The sequence below is a fragment of the Tursiops truncatus genome, chromosome 1 (assembly GCF_011762595.2).
Source record: "Tursiops truncatus isolate mTurTru1 chromosome 1, mTurTru1.mat.Y, whole genome shotgun sequence".
Taxonomy (NCBI): Eukaryota; Metazoa; Chordata; class Mammalia; order Artiodactyla; family Delphinidae; genus Tursiops; species Tursiops truncatus.
In genome coordinates this window covers 122561797-122578388 of record NC_047034.1, presented here as the reverse complement: position 1 = coordinate 122578388, position 16592 = coordinate 122561797, and the positions used below count along the sequence as shown (strand labels likewise).

Below are 16592 nucleotides of genomic sequence, written 5' to 3'. Positions count from 1 at the left end.
ATGGTGGTCTCATAGAATGAGCTTGGGAGTGTTCCTCCCTCTGCTATATTTTGGAAGAGTTTGAGAAGGATAGGTGTTAGCTCTTCTCCAAATGTTTCATAGAATTTGCCTGTGAAGCCATCTGGTCCTAGGCTTTTGTTTGTTGTAGGATTTTTAATCACAGTTTCAATTTCATTGCTTGTGATTGGTCTGTTCATATTTTCTATTTCTTTTTGGTTCAGTCTTGGAAGGTTGTGTATTTCTAAGAAATTGTCCATTTCTTTCAGATTTTATTTTATTGGCATATAGCTGCTTGTAGTAATCTCTCATGATCCTTTGTATTTCTGCAGTGTCAGTTGTTCTCCATTTTCATTTCTAATTCTATTGATTTGAGTCTTCTCCCTTTTTTTCTTGATAAGTCTGGCTAATGGTTTATCAATTTTGTTTATCTTCTCAAAGAACCAGCTTCTGGTTTTCTTGAAGTTTGCTATCGTTTCCTTCATTTTATTTTCATTTATTTCTGATCTGATCTTTATGATTTCTTTCCTTCTGCTAAATTTGGAGGGTTTTTTGTTCTTCTTTCTCCAATTGCTTTAGGTGTAAGGTTAGGTTGTTCATTTGAGATGTTTCTTGTTTCTTAAGGTAGGATTGTATTGCTATAAACTTCCCTCTTACAACTGCTTTTGCTGCATCCCATAGGTTTTGGGTCATCGTGTTTTCAAGGTCATTTGTTTATAGGTTTTTTTTTTGTGTGTGTGGTACACGGGCCTCTCACTGCTCTGGTCTCTCCCGCCATGGAGCACAGGCTCCGGATGCGCAGGCCCAGCGGCCATGGCTAACGGGCCCAGCCGCTCCGTGGCACGTGGGATCCTCCCAGACCGGGGCACAAACCCACGTCCCCTGCATCGGCAGGTGGACTCTCAGCCACTGCGCCACCAGGAAAACCCTCTAGGTATTTTTTGATTTCCTCTTTGATTTCTTCAGTGGTCTCTTGGTTATTAAGTGGTGTGTTGTTTAGCCTCCATGTGTTTATATTTCTTACAGATTTTTTCCTGTAATTGATATCTAGTCTCATAGCATTGTGGTCAGAAATGATACTTGATATGATTTCAATTTTCTTAAATTTACCAAGGCTTGATTTGTGACCCAAGATATGATCTACCCTGGAGAATGTTCCATGAGCACTTGAGAAGAATGTGTATTCTGTTGTTTTTGGATGGAATGTCCTATAAATATCAATTAAGTCCATCTTGTTTAATGTATCATGTAAAGCTTGTGTTTCCTTATTTATTTTTTTTGGATTATCTGTCCATTGGTGAAAGTGGGGTGTTAAAGTCCCCTACTATGACTGTGTTACTGTCGATTTCCCATTTTATGGCTGTTAGCATTTGCCTTATGTATTGAGGTGCTCCTATGTTGGGTGCATAAATATTTACAGTTCTTGTATCTTCTTCTTGGATTGATCCCTTAATCATTATGTAGTGTCCTTTTTTGTCTCTTGTAATAGTCTTTTTTTAGAGTCTATTTTGTCAGATATGAATATTGCTACTCCAGCTTTCTTTTGACTTCCATTTGCATGGAATATCTTTTTCCATCCCCTCACTTTTAGTATGTATGTGTCCCTAGGTCTGAAGTGGGACTTTTGTAGACAGCATATATACGGGTCTTGGTTCTGTATCCATTCAGCCAGTCTATGTCTTTTGGTTGGAGCATTTAATCCATTTACATTTAAGGTAATTATCGATATGTATGTTCCTATTACCATTTTCTTAATTGTTTTGGGTTTATTATTGTAGGTCTTTTCCTTCTCTTGTGTTTCCTGCCTAGAGAAGTTCTTTTAGCATTTGTTGTAAAGCTGGTTTGGTGGTGCTGAATTTTCTTAGCTTTTGCTCGTCAGTAAAGCTTTTAATTTCTCTGTCAAATCTGAATGAGATCCTTGCTGGGTAGAGTAATCTTGGCTGTAGGTTTTTCTCCTTCATCACTTTAAATATGTCCTGCCACTCCCTTCTGGCTTGCAGAGTTTCTGCTGAAAGATCAGCTGTTAACCTTATGGGGATTCCGTTGTGTGTTATTTGTTGTTTTTCACTTGCTGTTTTTTAATATTTGTTCTTTCTATTTAGTTTTTGATAGTTTGATTCATATGTGTCTTGGTGTGTTTCTCCTTGGATTTATCCTGTATAGCACTCTCTGTGCTTCATGGACTTGATTGACTATTTCCTTTCCTCCTTTCCCATATAGTGAAGTTTTCAACTATAATCTCTTCAAATATTTTCTCAGTCCCTTTCTTTTTCTCTTTTTCTTCTGGGACCACTATTATTCGCATGTTGAACCCCGAGCCTCAACTCCCTGCCCCCGCCCATCCCAGCGGGTGAGCAGACAAGCCTCTCGGGCTGGTGAGTGCTGGTCAACACTGATCCTCTGTGCGGGATTCTCTCCACTTTGCCCTCCACACCCTTTTGCTGTGCTCTCCTCCGTGGCCCCGAATCTTACCCCCTCCGCCCACCGCAGTCTCTGCCCATGAAGGGGCTTCCTAGTATGTGGAAACCTTTCCTCCATCACAGCTCCTCCCACTGGTGCTGGTTCCGTCCCTATTCTTTTGTCTCTGTTTTTTTCTTTTTTTTTTCCCCCTACCCAGGTACGTGGGGAGTTTCTTGCCTTTTGGTAGGTCTGAGGTCTTCTGCCAGCATTCAGTAGGTGTTCTGTAGGAGTTGTTCCACATGTAGATGTATTTCTTGTGTATTTGTGGGGAGGAAGGTGATCTCCACTTCGTACTCTTCCGCCATCTTGAAGCTCCACTACATCAGCTTTTTAAAATTGGTGTTTGCTTTGTATTTTTTTATCCTTTTTTCTTTGAGCATGTATATATTCTTATATTTGGGATATACTTCTTGGAGATAGCATAGAGCAGAATTTTGAAATATGGCTTGAAAATTCTTATCTTTTTATGTTAACATTTAATCAATTTGCATTTTTGCTTATTAATCATGATTTTAATTTCTAATATCTTATTTTATACTTTTCATTGTTCTATTTCTATGTTTTCTCCTCCATTCTTGCCTTATAGTGAATGGATTTTTTTTCTCCTATCAGTTTCTTTTGTATACTAGATTTTAAGTTGTACATACATGTTTTCCATGGTTAGTTTAGAAATTTTTAGCATGTAGAATTAACTTATTGAAATTAGAATATACTAAATATTTTCATTCTGGTTTCAAATAGTACAAATTCCACAGAACACTTATTTTTATAAATTTAACTTACTTTTTAATTAATTTTTATTTGATTAAAAAAAATAGGTGATGATGTAGTCACCTACAGAGACGGGACAGATGCTCCCACCCCAAATTTCTTCTGAATATTGAGACTAATGACACTGCACACACACAAAGAGAGTATGAAAAAGTTTATGAATATTTAATGAAGTTTTGTGGGGAGATACGGCAGGTTCCCAAGCTGGTTTCAAAATGTTTTGAGGGTGCAGAGAAGGGAGACTTGATAGGCTTTTATTTTAGGTTTGAGACAGGGGCAAATGTTCCTGTGTGCTGGCCTAGATTTGTGTGATTTGAATTTCTTGCCAGTGCCAAAGGAGGGAAAAAATGGGCTTTCTTATCAGCTTGCCGAGATATGGGACAGATGGGGAAAGGAGATTGGTGGGGCTTGAAAGTTGTTAGTGGTCAAGCATCAAAAATGGAGTCAGGCTCCTTGTTACATTTATTCCTGATATTTGACTGATGACTAAAATGTGCCATGTTTCATTTAATTGAATTTGACCTACATTAAGTAAGACATTATGATGCTTTATGAGGACTGTAGCCTGAAACTGGTAACAGTGTTGAAAGTTCTACCAAATACTTTGTTCAAGAGCCCAGCATTGTATATTCTGAGAAGTGAAACTAGTGCCCTGGTCACTATCAATTATGTTTGGAACTCTGGAGGGGATAAGTGATAACTTAGTGTGAGGCCTTGTAGTTAGTCTTAGCACATGCAGGGACATCTAAGACCTTAATCTACATTTTGGATATCTGTGAAACAAGAGATACCTAAAGTTGTTTCTTCCAAACGCAAAATCATGGATAAAGAAATGTTGCTGTCATTGACTGGATGAGACCCAGAAATTGGTAAAAATGTACCGATGAGGCTGACTGTTGGCCAGGGTATCCCATGTTAAGATGGCTAACTGACGTTCAGCCAATTTTGCTGACTCCTGGGTTCCATTCTTGATCTAGAACATGCGGTTAAAGGATGAAAAGCAGCATCTCTCCCATGACCTCTGTCTCATGTAATGGTGGCTCTTCCATCCTTCTTATATAAACTCCCTTTGATGCATACTCAGTTGACATCAAGGGGCTCCTCGGGAGGATAAAGGGTGCAGAAGAGGGGTGACCTCCTTTGTCATTGTCAAGGGAATGAGGACAGGACACTACCCTTCTGCTCCCACCCTCTTTCCCACTCTTGCAGGTGGAATAAGCCAGAGGGCCCAGGTTTGGCTCCATCTTATAGCAGGGAGACTTCTGTGGCTATGCTGAGCTCATGAGGTGCTACTTCCATGACCCAGGGCATAATGGGCATCTGGGTGTGAAGGTCATAGACTCAGGTCCTGAAAAGCCTCTGTTTTCAGGATAGCTCAGTGTACAGACAACTGCTACATTAATGGATATGATGTGGTGTCAGTGAGGGCCCTTTCTTGTAACAAAATCCTGTGGGCAACTTATGAGCATCATGGGTGGACAAGGGGCTCTAAGGGGAATGAAAGGAGGTTGCTAAAGCTCCTAGAATGAAGGAGTCTTTGGGGGGTATAGTAATGGAAGTGCCTGTTACATTACAATTTGGACAGATTCTAGAGCCTTTTGTTGTATGATATTCTATTTATTGTGAACTGATTTGTGTGTAACAGTAAGATTTGTAAATGAGGAATATGTTGTCTCCAGAACACAAAACCTAAATGATTTAGGATTTGTTTTAACATCATGGGTGCTGAGAGGGCCCATAGCTATTTCTTGACAGTGTTAGGGATGGAACAGCTCTCAGTTTATCAAATAATTTTCAGGAATTTAACCGAAGTGGTGGGGACTTGTATGCTGTGTGGGACAATGGCCCATGTTATTTTTGTGAACCCCTTGGTATTTGTATGTTCTGAATTAATTTAGCAAATGAATTTCCTTGGAGAAGGATGTCATCAGTGTGCTAGCATACCTGTGCTTCTGGAGAAAGTTGGATGCAGTTAAGATTGTACCTGCAGAGATTATGTATGATCACAGGGAAGTTGAGGTAGCCCATGAGTAACCAGATAGGATGCACTATCGAGTCCCTTAGAAGATGAAAGCAAACTACATCCAAGAGGCTATTGAAGTAGACACTGAATATATTAGCCAAATCTATGACTACCAAGTATTTGCCAGTTGCTGGTTGGATGGAGTCAGTAATTTTGATAGTACTGGGTATGGGGGCATTAATTGGTGTGGCTACAGCATTAACATTACAGTAATCCACTATGAGGTGCCTTCCATTTTTTCCAGGTTTAAAAGCAGGACTGTTAATTAGAGAAACAGTGGAAATAACCACCCCTTCCCTAAATAGGTCTTACATAATGGGTTTCAATCCTTGAAGGCCCTATTTTAATTTACATTGGGCATTATGAACTGTTTTATCTTGGGGAAATGTCCATAGGGTCTCATTTTATCAAGCCAATTGTAAGTGCCAAAGACTTAATTTAATTTTAATTTATTGCTCATTGAGTCAGAGCAGCCATGACCACTATGGGATATTTTAGAAAATTGGGCACTATGACTACAGGGAGTTTAAGCAAGGCAATAGTTCCATGGCTAAGGTAAGGCATACATGTTATCCTCTATTTTAGGTTCAGTGACTCCCGCAACATTATAGGGGTGCCTTGTTTAAGTGTCATGTGATCTCCAGGGATAGCTGTAATTTCTGTCCCCATAATGATTAAGGCCACAAAGATTTGCCAATTTGTTAAATTCAGTAGATGTTAAATTTAATTTAGAACCTGTTACAGAGGCAAAATGCAAATCAGCACCCACTTATCTTTTTTCCCGCATAAATCCTTTTAGTGAATTTTGGGTTTTAAGTTGGGTCAAATTTTGGACCTCTGTTTTCATTATTTTTCCTCTTTTTTTTTTTTTTTTTTTTTTTTGGTAATTTATTTTTTTATTTTATTTTTTTCTTAAAATTTTTATTGGAGTATAATTGCTTTACAATGGTGTGTTAGTTTCTGCTTTATAACAAAGTGAATCAGTTATACATATACATATATCCCCATATCTCTCCCATCTTCCATCTCCCTCCCTCCCACCCTCCATATCCTACCCTGCTAGCTGGTCACAAGCACCGAGCTGATCTCCCTGTGCTATGCGACTGCTACCCACTAGCTATCTAGTTTACATTTGGTAGTGTATATATGTCCATATATACACTAACACTCTCTCACTTTGTCCCAGCTTACCCTTCCCCCTCCCTATGTCCTAAGTCCATTTTCTAGTAGGTCTGCATCTTTATTCCTGTCTTACCCCTAGGTTCTTAATGACTTTTTTTTTTTTTTTTTAGATTCTATATATATGTTTTAGCATACGGTATTTGTTTTCTCTTTCTGACTTACTTCACTCTGTATGACAGACTCTAGGTCCATCCACCTCACTACAAATAACTCAATTTCATTTCTTTTTATGGCTGAGTAATATTCCATTGTATATATGTGCCACATTTTCTTTATCCATTCATCTATTGATGGACACTTAGGTTGCTTCCATGTCCTGACTATTGAAAATAGAGTTGCAATGAACATTGTGGTACATGACTCTTTTTGAATTATGGTTTTCTCAGGGTATATGCCAAGTAGTGGGATTGCTGGGTCATATGGTAGTTCTATTTTTAGTTGGGTCATATGGTAGTTCTATTTTCAGTTTTTTAAGGAACCTCCATACTGTTCTCCATAGTGGCTGTATCAATTTACATTCCCACCAACAGTGCAAGAGTGTTCCCTTTTCTCCACACCCTAACCAGCATTTATTGTTTGTAGATATTTTTGATGATGGCCATTCTGAATGGTGTGAGGTGATATCGAATTGTAGTTTTGATTTGCATTTCTCTAATGATTAATGATGTTGAGCACTCTTTCATGTGTTTGTTGGCAGTCTGTTTATCTTCTTTGGAGAAATGTCTATTTAGCTCTTCTGCCCATTTTTGGATTGGGTTGTTTGCTTTTTGGATATTGAGCTGCATGAGATGCTTATAAATTTTGGAGATTAATCCTTTGTCAATTGTTTCATTTGCAAACATTTTCTTCCATTCTGAAGATTGTCTTTTGGTCTTGTTTATGGTTTCCTTTGCTGTGCAAAAGCTTTTAAGTTTCATTAGGTCCCATTTGTTTCTTTTCATTTTTATTTCCATTTCTCTAGGAGGTGGGTCAAAAAGGATCTTGCTGTGATTTATGTCATTGAGTGTTCTGCCTATGTTTTCCTCTAAGAGGTTTAGAGTGTCTGGCCTTACATTTAGGTCTTTAATCCATTTTGAGTTTATTTTTGAATATGGTGTTAGGGAGTGTTCTAATTTCATTCTTTTACATGTAGCTGTCCAGTTTTACCAGCAACACTTATACAAGAGGCTGTCTTTTCTCCATTGTGTATTCTTGCCTCCTTTATGAAAGATAAGGTGACCATATGTGCATGGGTTTATCTCTGGGGTTTCTATCCTGTTCCGTTGATCTATATTTCTCTTTTTTTGCCAGTACCATACTGTCTTGATTACTGTAGCTTTGTAGTATAGTCTGAGGTCAGGGAGCCTGATTCCTCCAGCTCCGTTTTACTTTCTCAAGATTGCTTTGGCTATACGGGGTCTTTTGTGTTTCCATACAAATGTAAAATTTTTTGTTCTAGTGCTGTGAAAAATATGAGTGGTAGTTTGATAGGTATTGCATTAAATATGTAGATTGCTTTGGGTGGTAGAGTCATTTTCACAATGTTGATTCTTCCAGTCCAAGAACATGGTATATCTCTCCACCTATTTGTATCATATTTAATTTCTTTCATCAGTGTCTTATAATTTTTGGATACAGGCATTTTGTCTCCTTAGGTAGGTTTATTCCTAGGTATTTTATTCTTTTTGTTGCAATGGTAAATGGGAGTGTTTTCTTAATTTCACTTTCAGATTTTTCATCATTAGTGTATAGGAATGCGAGAGAGTTCTGTACATTAATTTTGTATCCTGCTATTTTACCAAATTCATCTATTAGCTCTAGTAGTTTTCTGGTAGCATCTTTAAGATTCTCTATGTATAGTATCATGTCATCTGCAAACAGTGACAGCTTTACTTCTTCTTTTCCTATTTGGATTCCTTTTATTTCTTTTTCTTCTCTGACTGCTGTGGATAAAACTTCCAAAACTATGTTGAATAATAGTGGTGAGAGTGGGCAACCTTGTCTTGTTCCTGATCTTAGTGGAAATGGTTTCAGTTTTTCACCATTGAGGACGATATTGGCTGTTGGTTTGTCATATATGGCCATTATTATGTTGAGGTAAGTTCCCTCTAGGCCATTATTATGTTGAAGTAAGTTCCCTCTATGCCTACTTTCTGCAGGGTTTTTACCATAAAATGGTGTTGAATTTTGTCTAAAACTTTTCTGCATTTATTGAGATGATCATATTGTTTTTCTCCTTCAATTTGTTAATATGGTGTATCACATTGATTGATTTGCATATATTGAAGAGTGCTTGCATTCCTGGAATAAACTCCACTTGATCATGGTGTATGATCCTTTTAATGTGCTGTTGGATTCTGTTTGCTAGTATTTTGTAGAGGATTTTTGCATCTATGTTCATCTGTGATGTTGGTCTGCAGTTTCCTTTTTTGTGACATCTTTTTCTGGTTTTGGTATCAGGGTGATGGTGGCCTCGTAGAATGGGTTTGGGAGTATTCCTCCCTCTGCTATATTTTGGAAGAGTTTCAGAAGGATAGGTGTTAGCTCTTCTCTAAATATTTGATAGAATTTGCCTGTGAAGCCATCTGGTCCTAGGCTTTTGTTTGTTGGAAGATTTTTAATCACAGTTTCAATTTCAGTGCTTGTGATTGGTCTGTTCATATTTCCTATTTCTTCCTGGTTCAGTCTCGGAAGGTTGTGCATTTCTAAGAATTTGTCTATTTCTTCCAGGTTTTCCATTTTATTGGCATATAGCTGCTTGTAGTAATCTCTTACGATCCTTTGTATTTCTGCAGTGTCAGTTGTCACTTCTCCATTTTCATTTCTAATTCTATTGATTTGAGTCTTCTCCCTTTTTTGCTTGATGAGTCTGGCTAATGGTTTATCAATATTGTTTATCTTCTCAAATAACCAGCTTTTAGTTTAATTGGTCTTTGTTATCATTTCCTTCATTTCTTTTTCATTTTTTTCTGATCTGCTCTTTATGATTTCTTTCCTTCTGTTAACTTTGGGTTTTTATTGTTCTTCTTCTCTAATTGCTTTAGGTGTAATGTTAGGTTGTTTATTTGAGATATTTCTTGTTTCTTAAGGTAGGATTGTATTGCTATAAACTTCCATCTTAGAACTGCTTTTGCTGCATCCCATAGGTTTTGTGTCACCGTGTTTTCATTGTCATTTGCTTCTAGGTATTTTCTGATTTCCTCTTTGATTTCTTCAGTGACCTCTTGTTTATTATTATTGTTTGGCTTCCATGTGTTTGTATTTTTTACAGATATTTTTCCTGTAATTGATATCTAGTTTCATAGCGTTTTGGTCAGAAAAGCTACTTGATACGGTTTCAATTTTCTTAAATTTACCAAGGCTTGATTTGTGACCCACGGTATGATTTATCCTGGAGAATCTTCCATGAGCACTTGAGAAGAAAGTGTATTCTGTTGTTTTTGGATGGAATGTCCTATAATTATCAATTGAGTCCATCTTGTTTAATGTATCATTTAAAGCTTGTGTTTCCTTATTTATTTTCATTTTGGATGATCTGTCCATGGTGAACGTGGGGTGTTAAAGTCCCCTACTATGATAGTGTTACTTTCGATATCCCCTTTTATGGCTAGTATTTGCCTTATATACTGAGGTGCTTCTATGTTGAGTGCATAAATTTTGCAATTCATATATCTTCTTCTTGGATTGATCCCTTGATCATTATGTAGTGTCCTTTTTTGTCTCTTGTAATAGTCTTTGTTTTAAGGTCTATTTTGTCTGATATGAGAATTGCTATTCCAGCTTTCTTTTGACTACCATTTGCATGGAATATCTTTTCCATCCCCTCACTTTCAGTCTGTATGTGTCCCTAGGTCTGAGGTCGGTCTCTTGTAGACAGAATATACACGGGTCTTGTTTTTGTATCCATTCAGCTGGTCTATGTCTTTTGGTTGGAGCATTTAATCCATTTACGTTTAAGGTAATTTTCTATATGTTTGTTCCTATTACCACTTTCTTAATTGTTTTGGGTTTATTATTGTACATCTTTTCCTTCTGTACGTCTGTTTCCTGCCTAGAGAAGTTCTTTTAGCATTTGTTGTAAAGCTGGTTTGGTGGTGCTGAATTCTCTTAGCTTTTGCTCATAGTAAAGCTTTTAATTTCTCCATCAAAACTGAATGAGATCCTTGCTGGGTAGAGTAATCTTGGTTTTAGGTTTTTCCCTTTCATCACTTTAAATATGTCCTGCCACTCCCTTCTGGCTTGCAGAGTTTCTGCTGAAAGATCAGTTTCTGCTGTTAACCCTATGGGGACTCCCTGTATGTTATTTGTTTTTTTCCCTTGCTGCTTTTAATATTTTTTCTTTGTTTTTAATTTTTGATAGTTTGGTTAATATGTGTCTTGGTGTGTTTCTCCTTGGACTTATCCTGTATGGGACTCTCTGTGCTTCCTGGACTTGATTACCTATTTCCTTTCCCATATTAGGGAAGTTTTCAACTATAATCTCTTCAAATATTTTCTCAGTCCTTTTCTTTTTCTATTCTTCTTCTGGGACCCCTATAATTTGAATGTTGCTGCATTTAATATTGTCCCAGATGTCTCTGAAACTGTCTTCAATTCTTTTCATTCATTTTTCTTTATTCTGCTCTGCTGTAGTTATTTCCACTATTTTATCTTCCAGGTCACTTATCCATTCTTCTTCCTTAGTTATTCTACTATTGATCCCTTCTAGAGAACTTTTAATTTCATTTATTGTGTTGTTCATAATTGTTTGTTTGCTCTTTAGTTCTTCTAGGCCCTTGTTAAACGTTTCTTTTATTTTCTCCATTCTATTTACAAGATTTTGGATCATCTTTACTATCATTATTCTGAAATCTTTTTCAGGTAGACTGTCTATTTCCTCTTCATTTGTTAGGTCTGGTGGGTTTTTACCTTAGTCCTTCATCTGCTGTGTGTTTCTCTGTCTTCTCATTTTGCTTAACTTACTGTGTTTGGGTTTTCCTTTTTGCAGGCTGCAGGTTTGTAGTTCCTGTTGTTTTTGGTGTCTGCCCCCAGTGGCTAAGGTTGGTTCAGTGGGTTGTGTAGGCTTCCTGGGGGAGGGGACTAGTGCCTGTGTTCTGGTGGATGAGGCTGGATCTTTTCTTTCTTGTGGGCAGGTCCACGCCTGGTGGTGTGTTTTGGGGTGTTTGTGACCTTATTATGATTTTAGGCAGCCTCTCTGCTAATGGGTGGGGTTGTGTTCCTGTCTTGCTAGTTGTTTGGCATAGGGTGTCCAGCACTGTAGCTTGCTGGTTGTTGAGTGGAGCTGGGTCCTGATATTGAGATGGAGATCTCTGGGAGTTTTTTGCCATTTGATATTACATGGAGCTGGGAGGTCTCTGGTGGACCTATGTCCTGAACTTGGATCTCCCACTGAAGAGGCACAGCCCTCATGCCTGACTGGAGCACCAAGAGCCTGTCATCCACATGGCTCACAATAAAAAGGAGAAAAAACAAACAAAGAAAGGAAAAGATAAAGTAAAATAAAATATAATATAATAAAATTTAATTAAAATGTTATTAAAATAAAAAACAGAAAATAATTATTAAAAAAAAATTTTTTTTAATAATTAAAAGGAAAGAACAACCAAAAAAGAAATCCACCAATGATAACAATCGCTGAAAACTATACTAAAACAAAACAAAACAAAAAAACCGGAGAGACAGAACCCTAGGACAAATGGTAAAAGCAAAACTATACAGACAAAATCACACACAGCACCATATGCATACACACTCACAAAAAGGGAAAAAGGGGAAAATATATATATATATCGTTGCTCCCTAAGTCCATCTCCTCAGTTTGGGATGATTCGTTGTCAATCAGGTATTCCACAGATGCAGGGTACATCAAATTGATTGTGGAGATTTAATCTGCTGCTCCTGAGGCTGCTGGGAGAGATTTCCCTTTCTCTTCCTTGTTCGCACAGCTCCCGGGGTTCAGCTTTGGATTTGGCCCCGCCCCCGCGTGTAGGTCCCCTGAGGGCGTCTGTTCTTCGCTCAGACAGGACGGGGTTAAAGGAGCAGCTGATTCGGGGGCTCTGGCTCCCTCAGGCCAGCGGGAGCAAGGGGTACTGTGTGTGTGGCGAGCCTGCGGCGGCAGAGGCTAGCGTGACATTGCACCAGCCTGAGGTGTGCCGTGTAGTTCTTCTGTGGAAGTTGTCCCTGGATCACGGGGCAGTGGCGGGCTGCACAGGCTCCCGGGAGAGGAGGTGTGGAGAGTGACCTGTGCTTGCACACAGGTTTCTTGGTGGTGGCAGCATCAGCCTTAGCGTCCCATGCCCATCTCTGGTGTCCACCCTGATAGCCGCGGCTCGCGCCTGTCTCTGGAGCTCTTTTTTTTTTTTTTTTTTTTTTTTTTTTTTGTGGTATGCGGGCCTCTCACTGTTGTGGCCTCTCCTGTTGCGGAGCACAGGCTCCGGATGCGCAGGCTCAGCGGCCATGGCTCACGGGCCTAGCTGCTCCGCGGCATGTGGGATCTTCCCGGACCGGGGCGCGAACCCTTGTCACCTGCATCGGCAGGTGACCCTCAACCACTGATCCACCAGGGAAGCCCTGTGGCGCTCCTGTAAGCAGCGCTCTTAATCCCCTCTCCTCGCGCACCAGGAAACAAAGAGGCAAGAAAAAGTCTCTTGCCTCTTCGGCAGCTCCAGACTTTTTCCTAGACCCTCTCCCGGCTAGCCATGGCGCACTAGCCTCCTTCAGGCTGTGTTCACGCAGCTGACTCCAGTCCTCTCCCTGGGATCTAAGCTCCGAAGCCCAAGCCTCAGCTCCCAGCCCCCGCCCGTCCAGGCAGGTGAGCAGACAAGCCTCTCGGGCTGGTGATTGCTGGTCGGCACCGATCCTCTGTGCTGGAGTCTATCCGCTTTGCCCTCCGCACCCCTGTGGCTGTGCTCTCCTCCGCGGCTTCGAAGCTTCCCCCTCTGCCAACCGCAGTCTCCGCCCGCGAGGGGCTTCCTAGTGTGTGGAAACCTTTCCTCCGTCACAGCTCCCTCCCACTGGTGTAGGTCCTGTCCGTATTCTTTTGTCTCTGTTTTTTCTTTTTCCCTACCCAGGTACGTGGGGAGTTTCTTGCCTTTTGGGAGGTCTGAGGTCTTCTGCCAGCGTTCAGTAGGTGTTCTGTAGGAGTTGTTCCACATGTAGATGTATTTCTTGTGTATTTGTGGGGAGGAAGGTGATCTCTGTGTCTTACTCTTCCGCTATCTTGAAGCTCCTCCTCTGTTTTCATTTTTTTGTTTGCTCACCCTATATTCAGGTATTTTTGTTTTTTCTTTTTTGATGGTTACTCTATATATTATATATATATATATATATATATATATACCTCTACTCTGCTAATATTTGTCTTTATCCTTCCAGAGAGCCTCAAATCAGTATCGTTAGGGTTAGGAAACTTTGCCAGTGTTATGTCAGTGGCTATTCTGCAGGGATGCCATGGCTGTGTTCCCTATAACCCTGAGGATCAGGATCTTTGTTGTGACAGAAGCATAGCTAGCAGCAGCAACAATGGCATTTTGTAGGGTCCTAGTGAACCATTTACTTTTAGTAGTATAACCTCAGCATGCTACTTTGCAATTTCTCTTCCTCCGTATGAGCTATCATCCAATGGGCTCATATATTGCACAGGGTATCAGTCTTTCTCCCCTGGACACTCTGTAGAATGGGATTAATGCCTGGTTGAGACACACTCAATCGTCACCGGAAGTGCTGCTCCCCTGACCCTGATGTCAGTTGTGGCTTATACTGGAATAAGACACATACTTCAATCTGAAACACACAGGTCCAGGCTGAGATACACTACCCAAGCCATTTTAAGGAGGGTCCTATGGTCCTGTCTCTAAACATTATCAAAAACTTCCAACTTAAGTTGGTATTGTGAACTTAAAGTTTGTGTCTTCCCAAAATTCATGTGTTAAAGCCCCAACTCTCATCTGTGACTGTATTTGGAAATAGGGCATTTATAGGAGCTAATTAAGATTAAATGAGGTAATAAAGTTGGAGGCCTGATCCAATAGGATTAGTGTCCTTATAAAAAGAGATACTAGAGAGTTCACTTTCTCCCTCTCTCTTCACCAGGTGAGGACACAGTTAGAAGATAGCCAACTGCAGTCTGAGAAGAGGGCTCTCACCAGGAACCTAATTGGTTGGCACCTTGATCTTGGACTTTGCAGCCTCCAGAACCGTGAGAAATAAACTTCTGTTGCTTAAGTCTATGGTATTTTGTTATGGCAGCTTGATCTGAGACAGTTGGTTATATCTAAACAGAAGCTTGGTAGGATTTTATAAGTGCAGCACAAACCAGCAAAGCCTAAAGCACAAGCTTGCCAGCATCCTCTACAAGCAATATGAACCCTCACCCAAAGTTTAGTTCAGATGTTGAGACTGATGATGCCACACATGCCCCGAGAAGATGTGAATAAGTTTATTACTCACATAATGAGGCTTTCTGAAGAGAGCAGGGCAGGCTCCCAAGGTGATCTAAAAATGTCTTGAAAGAGCAGAGAAAAAAGACTGACTAGGCTTTTATCGTGAATAAAGGATGGAACTGCATAATTTGAACTTCTTCCTGATGCCAAAGGAGAGAACACTTGGGCTTTCTTATCAGCTTGTACAGATGTGGGACTTGAAAGCCATCAAGAAACATCAAAAAGGGAGTCAGACTCTTTATTACAGATGTTTTAACCATCTAATTCTTACTTCTTTAGCTTTTTTTCTCTCCAGGTTTGAGCTTATTTCTCTTGCTTGGGATTCATAGAGCTTCTCAGATCTGTATGTTTGATATTTCAGCAGTTCAGGAACATCTCAGCCATTATCTCTTCCAATCTTGCTGCTGCCTGATTATCTCCTCTTATTCTAAAACTCAGAATTGTCACCCATTAGACTCTTCATGTCTTCTAACCTCTCTTTCACATTTTTAATCATGTTATCCATGCATCGCCCATACTATCTTATGATCACTATTCAAACCCAGTTATATCTACTTTCCTATAAATACATTGATTGCTTCTTTAATTTAACAAATATAGTTACCATTTGTAGAAATTTTAATTATTACTTTTAATTTAATTAGTCACATTTTAAAGTTTCCTTGTCAATCATTGCCTTTCAATTCCTTTCATTTATTCAAACTTTGATAATTATAGTACCAAAACTCTTTCTGGGTATTTTGCTGTGTGACTTTGCCATCTCTGTCTCACTCATAGTACTTTGTTTTCCTTTCACATTTGACTGTGAGGTTATAATTTTTGGAAGTTTATCTGTGAAAATCCTTTGAGTTCTAAGAGGAAGATGGGTTCCTCTAGAGTATACTAGAATTTGCTTCTTCCAGGAACCTAGGGCATTAATCTAGGGTTACTAGGGTTACATTAAATTCTTCACATAAAGTTTTTTGGATCACCCATGCAGTGTGCATTTTTATGCCAAATCTACTTTGAGGAAATATTTTGGGTTAGGGATTCTTGAGGAAGATATTTTCCCCTCTCTATTTAGTATCAAAATTCAAGACAAGAAACTTTCCTTATAGGATTCTTGAGTAGGGTTTGATTTATTTTGAATTAACTCCTATAATGAGGTTGCAGACCCACAGGCTTTGTTTACTGTTCTCAAGTCCCCCTGTGGCCTTAAAGATCAAAGTTTAAGTTCACCTCATTCATCAAGTGACCTCAAGACAAAAGTCAAATAAAGTGCTCAGAAATTTATCTTGGTTTGGTTGACTAAAAAAAAAAAATGGCACAACATGAGAGTTGTGAGTTAAGTCTTATTTGGGGCAAAATGAGGACTATAGCTCAGGAAACAGCATCTCAGATACCTCTGAGGTACTGACTCCAAAGAAGTAGGGGAGAGGTCAGTGTTACATATGATATTAGTGAAGGGGGCATACATGCCGTCAAGCACACATGTTGCCAGAGGCTTGCTGCTAGTCACAAGGAGCAGATGACACCGTCAATGATTTTAGTACTTTTCTAGATATGAGGAGATGCAAGAATTTGGGCCATAAAATCTTCTCCTGAAAATATCTAACTATCTAAAGCTCTGTTCTGCCAGATTTTCCCAGAGCACAGAGTGCCTCATTCCCAAAAGAGTCCACCCTGAACTCCTTTCAGGGGGTGTTGAAAGTCCACTAACCACTGCAGTGGTTAGTGACTTAATCCTTGTAGAGGCAGAT

General features: G+C 39.4%; 1 long non-coding RNA gene across 2 annotated transcripts in view; it reads left to right on the top strand.

The window, feature by feature from the left end:
* The window catches only part of LOC109547422 (uncharacterized), a 243337-nt gene extending 227588 nt beyond the window's left edge, over nucleotides 1-15749 (top strand). The window contains exon 4 of one of the 2 annotated variants that reach the window (XR_002173222.3): nucleotides 14504-15749. This is a non-coding gene — a long non-coding RNA (uncharacterized lncRNA). The remainder of the gene's footprint in view (nucleotides 1-14503) is intronic. The other variant, XR_012324279.1, reaches the window with a different exon arrangement.
* The last annotated feature ends 843 nt before the right edge of the window (nucleotides 15750-16592 follow it).